This window comes from Colobus angolensis, unplaced genomic scaffold (assembly GCF_000951035.1).
Source record: "Colobus angolensis palliatus isolate OR3802 unplaced genomic scaffold, Cang.pa_1.0 Scaffold117, whole genome shotgun sequence".
NCBI classification, from domain to species: Eukaryota; Metazoa; Chordata; class Mammalia; order Primates; family Cercopithecidae; genus Colobus; species Colobus angolensis.
Genome location: NW_012112808.1, coordinates 7,645,748 through 7,655,491, shown reverse-complemented (window position 1 = coordinate 7,655,491; position 9,744 = coordinate 7,645,748). Strand labels below are relative to the sequence as shown.

At 42.4% G+C, this 9,744-nt stretch overlaps 1 pseudogene; it reads right to left on the bottom strand.

The window, feature by feature from the left end:
• Positions 1–5,248: 5,248 nt before the first annotated feature.
• On the bottom strand, positions 5,249–5,723 carry LOC105526996 (annotated as a pseudogene).
• Between the last annotated feature and the right edge of the window lie 4,021 nt (positions 5,724–9,744).

Genomic DNA, 9,744 nt, shown 5'->3' with positions numbered 1-9,744 from the left:
TCTCTCTCTCTCTGTCTCTGTCTCTCTCTCTCTCTCTCTCTCTCTCTCTCTATATATATATATATATATATATACACACACATATATGTCCTACTGGTTCTGTTTCTCTGAAGAACCCTGATGAATACAGGGAGACATGAGGTTACTAACAGCACTTTGTTCAAAGGCATTTGTTTTTTAAATTAAATTAATTTGATTTTAAGACAAGCTCTTACTCTGTCACCAGGCTGGAGTGCAGTGGCATGATCATAGCTCATGGCAGCCTTGAATTCCTGGGCTCAAGTGATCCTCCTGCCTCAGTCTCCCGAGTAGCTGGGACAACAGGTGCGTGCCACCATGCCTGACTAACAAAGACATTTATAATAACCAATTTAAAATAATAAGAATTGGGTGCAGATTCCAATAAATAAAAACATGGATTTCCTCATTTTATTTCTTATCATATAAACCAACAGTTAATATGTGGGTCCTGGCCGGGCACCGTGGCTCACCCCTGTAATCCTAGCACTTTGGGAGGCCAAGACTGGAGGATTACCTGAGCTCAGGATTCAAGACTAGCCTGGACAACATGGTGAAACGCTGTCTCTACTAAAAATACAAAAAATGAACTGGGTGTGATGGCACATGCCTATAAGCCCAGCTACTAGGGGGGCTGACGCAAGAGAATTGCTTGAACCCAGGAGGCGAAGATTCAAGCTGAGATGATGCCACTGCACTCCAGCCTGAGTGACAGAGTGAGACCCTGTCTCCAAAAAAAAAGAAAAGAAAAAAAAAGTGAGTCCCTAAAATAGTTGAGTTCTACAAAAGCTAAATAACAGCCAAAAAATGGAATAATCAAGTAGTTAACTGCCTCTAGCTAGAGACTCACTACTTAAATGTGATGGGCTCAATCTGTCTCACAGCTCTTATATGCCTATGATTTCCACTGAAGTCCTTGAATTGGGCTTCCGTGAGGTCTCCAGGATTATCCCTTTGTAGACAAAGAGGAATCCTCAGAGGAGACAGACCTGAAGCACCAAATCTTTGCACTCTTTTCTCCCTGCACGACTGGCCCATGGCGTGGTGTGCCAGGCAGGAGCAGCCCTGCAGCCCCGCAGCCCTGGGTGCATGAGTGACAGGCTGTAGGTGCTGATGTCACATGTGAACAATCTTTGAATGCCAAGATTCTCCTCAAAAATCATTTGGTGCATTTCTTAATCGTTTGCCACTTGGATGCACTTCTCTTCAGGGTTCAACAAGTACTCCTAACTACAAGGGTTGGAAACAAAGGGACGCTCTAGGCCTCTTCTTACAATTCACAGGCAGGTTAAAACAAAGGGTTTGCATAATAAATACCACTTATTTGATGGCTATATGTTTATGTTTACAAGGTGACAGGGCACCGCATGTAGAATATTCCGCTTCTCGTTGTCTGCAGTTATTCACAGTCTTTGTAGAAATATTGGCTTCATTCATTCCTGGGGCACACCTCAATGGTGACTGCTACATAAAACACCCTCCCTACACTTAATCATCAAACATTTGCCATTGTGTCCTCGAGAAGCAGTCAAATGCAAGGGTTGGGAATTTGGGCTCAGGTGCCTCCTCTGCATGGTATACTACCGCTTCTCTTACAACCTGTGTGACCCTGGGCAGATTACTTACCCTTGCTGTGCCTCCAATTCCTCATCTGTGAAATGGTGATCATAAGAGTGCTTTCCTCTCAGGGTCATTGAGAGCCTTAAATGTGGTGATCTGTGTGATGCACTTGGAATCATGCCTGGTAGAATTATCCCTCAACCAACACAAGCTAGCATTGCTTCTTAGGGAGACAATAAAAATATCCCTTTGGGAGGTAAAGCAAGTCATCAGAGGTAATGGCCCAAATTCTGCATTTTATGACTTATCTTTGTCTGTCAGAGGCATTTCCTGAGCTTCATCTCTGTCCTTTTCATCAGTTCTACTGGTTCTGCAGTCACCTGCCCATGCAGGGTCAGGTTCTGGTCACCTGAATTCATCGCTGATGACTCAGTAGGTGACATTCTGTTGGGAACCTCAACCTGGGATTCAGTTTTACTCCTTTTGTGTTAACTCTGGTGGTTGAGATCTCAGCCCATCAGCCTCAGGGGTAGAAAGCAATGACACACAGGCAGCACCATGTTGTCTAAAGATCATGTGCTTCAGAATCAGCATACTTGACTTCCAGTCCCAACTCTGCCTCTTAATGACTGTGTGGCTCTGAGCGCATCTCAACATTTTGAATATCTCATTTTGCTCATTTCTAAAATGAGGACAGTAACATTTTTATTTATGAAGTAATTGCAAGGAGTAAATGAAGTAAATATTTAAGACATTCTTAGCACAGGCCTGGCCCGTAGAAAACACTCAATAAACAAATGGTTCCAACCTCTCCCTGAGGACAAGGAAGCATTCTAAATTTCCTAGAACTTCTAAATGTAACCAAAGAGGAATGGCGATGGGTTCATTTTGGTAGAGGTTGTACGTATGTGGTCACATGCATGTGTGTCGGTAAATACCATCCAACAGCTAATATGATGGAGCCTCACTTTGTGCCTGGTTCTTTATGTGTACTGGCCCCATTTTCCAGATGAGGAATTTGGAGCATGTCAAAGTTAAGCCACTCCACCAAAGCCACATGACTCGTCAAAGGAGGGGTGGAGTTACAACCCATACAATGTAGCACCAGAGTCCTAATTCTCAACTACTATGTTCTACTCCTTCTCACAATGGCAGGTGTTTGTTGGAGCAGTGAAACTGAGGCAGGAGAGGCTGTGTCATATCCAAGGTGGGCCACTCTGCAGGAGTGGAAGCTGGGGTGGACCTGTGGAGGTGTTATGGGGGCCTTGCTTCTTCCCAGTGGTGGACTTTTCGGGGATGAATTTAAACTGGACTCTTTTTGCAAGTATTTTAACACCATGTTCTATGACAGCAACTTGATTATAGACCATCTTCAGGAATAAAGGCTTCCATATATTTCTTCGGCATTCCTCAGCTGAGTTCTGGGACCAGAACTCAGGCCAGAAGACCACCCCAAAGATACTGGCTGATGGTCGGGTGTAGCAACAAGAAGTCAACAAGATGTTTTTTAAAATTGAGATATAGTTCACATTTGATGAAATTCATCCTTTGAAAAAGTAAAATTTAGTGATTTTTGGCATATTCACAAAGTTGAACAACCATCACCACTATTAATTCTAGAACATTTCACCGCCCCAAAAAGAAACCCTATACCTCTTAGCAGTCATTCCCCCTTCCTCTGTACCCCAGTCCCTGGCTACCACTAACCTACTTTTTATCTTTATGGGTTTATCTATCCAGGAAATTTCATACAAATAGAATTGTACCATAAGTGGCTTTGTATCTGAAGAAGCCATTATTTTTAATGCAATAAGGTGGTCAATATAGAAGCCAGCTTCCATCATGGCCCCTGTATTAGTTTGTAGGGCTACCATAACAAAGTACCACAAATTAAAAGGTTTAAACCACATAAATAAATTTTCTCACCGTTCTGGAAGCTAGAAGTCTGCAATCAAGGCGTCAGCAGGGTTGACTTCTTCCGAGGCCTCTCTCTTTGGCTTATAGATGGCCATCTTCTCCCTGTGTCTACATGATGTCCCTCTGTGTCTGTGTCCCAATCTCCTCCTATAAAGAACACAGGTCATATTGGGTTAGGGCTCACCCTGATGACCTCATTTAGCATTTGCCATGATTTGGTTCTATGCCCTTACCCCCCAAATCTCATGTTGAGATGTAATCCCCAATATTTGAGGTGGAGTCTGGCGGAAGATGATTGGATCATGGGGGCAGATCCCTTATGACTTGGGACGGGGTGCTGTCTTCACAACAGTGAATGAGTTCTCACAAGATGTGGCACCTCCCTACCCTCTCTCTTGTTCCCATTCTGTCCACATGACATCCTGCTCCCTCTTTGCTTCTGATGTGATTGTAAGTTTCCTGAGGCCTCCCGAGAAGTTGAGCAGATGCCAGCATCATTCTTCCTGTAAAGCCTACAGAACCATAAGTCAGTTAAACCTCTTTTCCTTATAAATTACCCAACCATAGGAATTTCTTTGTAGCAATGTAAGAACGGCTAACAGAATCTTAATTACCACTGTAGAGAGCCTATCTTCAAATATAGTCACATTCTGAGATACTGGGAGTTAGGACTTCAACATGAATTTTGAGGGGATACAGCTCAGCCCGTAATAGTCCTCCAATATTCCTTCCCTTGGAATTCATGCCCTTGTGTAGTCCCCTCCTGCATTGCATCAGGGCCAACCTGTGTGATGTTATATGACTTTCAAAGATGGCTCACTTGGAGGTAAACAAGCTACCTACTGTAAGGACACCTGAATAGTCCTGTTGAAAGTACCACTGGGAGAGCAACTGAGGCTTCCTGTTAACTGCAGTACCAACTTACCAGCCATGTAAGTGATGATAAGTGAGCAATTAGACTTAGCTGGAGTTAGACCCTCCAGCTCTAATTTTCAGATGACTACAGCTCTAGGCAAAATCTGACTGCATTATCACAAGGGATCTCAAGAGAGAACTAAACAACCAAGCTGCTCTTGGATTCTGACCCCCAGAAAGCATAAGATAATAAATTATCATATTCTTTTAAGTCATTAAGCTTGGGGATGATTTGGTAGGCAGCATTAGATAACGGATACAGTTGGGGTGGGATGGTGGTGGTTCAAAAAGTCAATGATTATTATACACCCACTCTCTTTCAACCAGAGAATCATGTGTGGGAGTCTACTTCTTCAAGGCTCACAAGAGCTCTGCAAAATGTGTGTTATTATCCCTGTTTCATTGAGGCTTGGGAGGTTAAGGAACTTGCTAACTATTTAAATCTAGTCCAGCCTTTCTCCAAGATCTGTATGTTTTCTACTGTATCATTGGGACCTTATCGTAGGAGATCACTCACGGATGCTGTTATGTACACAGTTAACTACTTGCTACCACTTAGCAGCAACAAGAGTCACCCAAAATGTGTCTCATACTTAACGTTTGTATTCTACTTTGGAAAAGTCACCATTTTGCATTCAACTCTTTTTGCATTCTTCTCTTTTTCTGTATTTTTCTTTCCTTTCTTTCTTCACGTGTGTGCATGTAGGTTTTAGTGTCTTTAAACGAAAATGACTTATTCTATCACATGAATCTGTGGGTTGACTGAGCTCATCTGGATGGTTTGGTTCACTTTTTTTTTTTTTAATCCAATCTTTATTTAAAAATCGACTCTGCCAGCTTAGCGTTTTCCACCAACTTGGGGAGCTAAAACTTTCACAGGCTTCACAACTTTTTGCTTAGGTGCTGCCTTTGTAGGTGCCTTAGCAGCAGCCATTGCAGTCTTTTTAGATGCTTGCTTAGCCTTTTTTTGCTTCCTTAGCAGCCCTGATAGCTTATTCTCGTTGATCCTTTCTAATTTCAGGTTTCTGATTCCTCTTGGCCATTATATCAGCAACAGATGCACCAGTAATGGCCCTCTGGAATTTGACCGCGCGACGGGTTCTTTTCTTTTGAATTTCTTCTGACTGTCCCTTTTTGTGCTTCATTCTGTAGAGAACAGTGCAGTTTATCTGTCGAGGATTCCTCTTGGAAAGGAATGCCTACTCGCATTTTGAGTTAAGAAACTGGAAAACCTTCCCGTCGGTCCTGGCATAGCACCTCCCGTGTCCGGAGTAGAACTTGTACCTGCTGAAACCGCACAGCTCAACCTTCATGGCGGCAGTTCCACGGGAGGAGGAAAAAGATGGTAAAGAGAACGGTTCACATATTAAGCACATTCAACCAGAAGCTTTGCTGAGGCTGCAATGTCCAAGATAGCTTCACTCTTGTACTGCAGCCTTGGTATAGATGTTGGCTAGGCCTTTCTTTCCACATTATCCCGTGTCGGTCAGTGGTCTAGTTTCTTTCTCTGGTGGCTGGATTCCGGGACAGCTTTCACATATTTTTTCATTATTGTAATATTTTTGAAACAATACATCATAGGAAATTCAATTGTGAAAAAGACAGCAAAAAATGTCCCTCTCATTCCTGCCACAAGCCTTCCAGTTTCCTTTTTTGGAGGTAATGAATTACCAGTATCTTACCTGGCCTTCCTGAGTTATTCTAAGCACATCTTTGTCTATCTGTGTACCTCTACATTTCCAAACCCAGCTACTATAGCATTTAAAATATGTAAATAGCAGCACTCTTTACACACTGTTCTGCATCTTGTGTTTTTGCTTGACATATCTTGGAGATCCTTCTGTATCAGGATATGGAAAGCTATAGATCTACCTCATCCTTTTAAACAGTTATGTAGAGTCTTGTTTTGTGGATCTTACATGAGGCAATTTATCTAGTTGGTCCTCTTCTGATGAGCATCTTTGCATTTCATATGCCATGATATTGACAGTGATGGCATTTAATATAGTAACTTCTATTTAACTTTTAAAATTGACTTAAAATATCATGGAGGAGGCATCTTTCTAGTATATCACAGCACCGCCACCCTATAGCATTACTAATAAGTCATTATAAATATATACATGTGCCTTGCTTATGGAAACACGTGGTCTAGTAAATACTGCTGACCAGTACCTCTGGACTTTTTAAAATTTGCATCATTAAGTCATACTTACAGCTGTGCACCACTACTATAGGCTCTCTTCCCCCATAAGATTTTAAAATGTCCCATATCACTACTATTTCATTATCTTTAAAAAATTATCCCTTCTTGGCTTCAGTGACCCGCACGTCAGTTGCCCCTTCAATCATTTGCTGATTATGTTGCTACTTGAATCCACTCAGAAGAATAATTCCTAATACCAGCCTTAGGATACAAGCATGGAATGCAGAGGCAGTGCTGGGCTATTAGTGTCCAATTATATACTGCTGGATGCTGTGTTATCATTGCTTCAAGTGCATTACTCCCACATCTGGTAAGACTAAAGAACATAGTCTAGAACCAGAAGAACTGGGTTCTAATTCTAGTTCTGCTACTAACTACCTTGATCATTTGTCAAATGACCTATCTTGTTTTTGATTTCTCAAAGCGGATCCCAAGACAAGGTTTAGGGGCATAACTAGTTTATTTTGGAGGTTATCCCAGGAAGTGGTTGAGAGACAGGGACCATGAGACAGAGACGGGAAGGAAGCAGATTTAGGAGACCTTAATGGGCAGGTTACCACTAAGGACAGCTGTGACTCAATTCAGCTGGGGACCTCTAAGGGACTATGTAAGGATGGAACAGAATCATCTTGACTGAGGGATGAGAAAGTAGGCTTTTGAATCTATCCACTCCCACCACTCATTGATGAAGGGTTGCTCCTTAGGTTAACTCCTGCTGTGGTCTGAATGTTTGCATTACTCCAAAATTCATATGTTGAAATTCAATCCCCAGGGTTTTTTTTTTTTTTGAGATGGAGTCTTGCTTTGTTGCCCAGGTTGGAGTGCAGTGATGTGATCTCAGCTCACTGCAATCTCTGCCTCCCGGGTTCAAGTGATTCTCCTGCCTCAGCCTCTCGAATAGCTGGGATTACAGGCATGCACCACCACACCCAGCTAATTTTTATATTTTTAGTAGAGACGGAGTTTCACCATGTTGGCCAGGCTAGTCTTGAACTCCTGACCTTGAGTCATCCGCCCACCTCAGCCTCCCGAAGTGCTGGGATTACAGGCGTGAGCCACCCGCCAGGCCCCCAGTGTTTTGATATTAAGAAGTGGTGCTTTTGGGAGGCAGAGCCCTCATGAATGGGATTAGTGCTCTTGTAAAAGAGGCCTGAGGGGGCCTGTTTGCCCCTTTTGCCCTTCCACCATGTGAGGATGCAGCAAGAAGATGCCATCGGTGAAGTAGTGAGTCCTTGCCAGACACCCAATCTGCTGGTGCCTCAATCTTGAACTTCCCAGCCTCCAAAACTGTGAGCACTCTACTTTCCTGTTGTTTATAAGTTACCCAGTCTAACATATTTTGTTACAGCAACTTGAACTAAGACAACTCTCTAGTGTTTCTAGTCTTGCTTGCAATCTCCCAAGTAGTCCCAGCACAAGAGAACACCCTCAAACAGAGAGGTGGAGGATGTCCTGGACTATACAAACACTATGAAGGTAACCTGCAGGGTAAGAAAGGAGAAATGAACTCTGACAGCATCTGCTATCTAGAAACAGCATGTGCATTAACTAAAAACATAGTTTTTAGTTCCTTAATGGAGCATGTCATGATAGGCCAACAAGTGAGGATGTTTTGAACACTTGGACAAGAGTATTTAGCACTTGGGAGCACAAAAGAAGTTTCCATGGAGAACTTAGAATATTGATCAAAGGACACTGACATATACTGAGTGCTATGATTCAGGCCTTGGCTGGGCTTTCAACATATAGGATCTTATTACTCCTAACTGTAGCATGGCAAGGTGAGCATTATTATCCTGAGGCTTGGAGAGGTTGCTTCTCTTGTTCGAAGCCCTGCAGAAAACAGAGAAGTAGAAGGCAACCCAGGGTCATGTGCATGACAAATGTCCTCTTAGAGGATAATGGGGAGGAGGGAAACCAGGCTGTGTCATTCTGGTTTCTACTGCCTTGCAGAGAACTAATAAGTGGGTTTAGCAAGGTTGCAGGATAAAAGACCAATATATAAAACTCAGCTGTATTGATACATACCAGCAACAAACAACAGGAAATTGAAAAATTTAAAATACCATTTACAATGGCATCAAAAACCACGAAATATTTAGGGGCAAATCTGACAAAAGATGTGAAAGAACTGCTCACTGAAAACTGCAAATATTGCTAAGAGAGATGAAAGAAGATCTAAATCAATGGAGAGAAATATGAGTCAGGACACTTAATATTGTTATGATGTCAATTCTCTCCAAATTGATTGATAAATTCTACAAACTCCCTATCAAAATCCCAGCAGGTTTTTTTTTTTTTTTTTTTAAGAAATTGACAAGCTGTTTCTAACAGCCAAAACAACTCTATAAAGAATAATTGTGGAAAGAATGTTGGAGGACTAAGATTGATTTTAAGACCTATTATAGGACTACTAGAATATACTACCCTGCTTAAAGGGAAACTGTTCAACTTCCTCTCCATGCTCCAGATTTCACTGAAGAACTTGGTATATACACTCAGAAGCTGTCAGATGGAGGGCTTTGGGCATGCACAGGAGGTCTCACCCTGAACCTAAGTCTTGGGCCGGTTGATTGCCTTGTGATATTCCTACTCCGGTGCCTTCAACAACAGACATACTTACTGGCTTTCTGGCCTTTGTTGTTGTAAGATGACAGCAATGCTCTTTCCAACTGTCTTTTATCCCCAAGCAGAACCTGAAGTCAATGGGATGAATTTTAAGTAGAAGGTAGAGGGGCCAGGCGCAGTGGCCTATGCCTATAGTCTCAGTTACTTGGGAGAATTGCTGAGCCCAGGAGTTCAATGGTGCAGTGAGCTATGATCGTGCCTGTGAATAGCCCCTGCATTTCAGCCTGGCCAACATAGCGAGACCCTATCTCTTAAAAACATAACAAACAAACAAATAGAGGGAATGAAATTGTGGTCTAGAAGTGACAATATGAAATTAAGTGAGAGCCTCAGGCTAACTGGATATTGCAAGGTGTGTAGAGCAATGAAGATAGCAGTAAGTTGAAATTTTCTACCACTTTGCACTCTAACACTCCATGGGATTCCTTCTCCAACATTCTTTTTTATTATTTATTTATTTATTTACTTGAGACAGAGTCTTGCTCAGTGGCCCAGGCTGG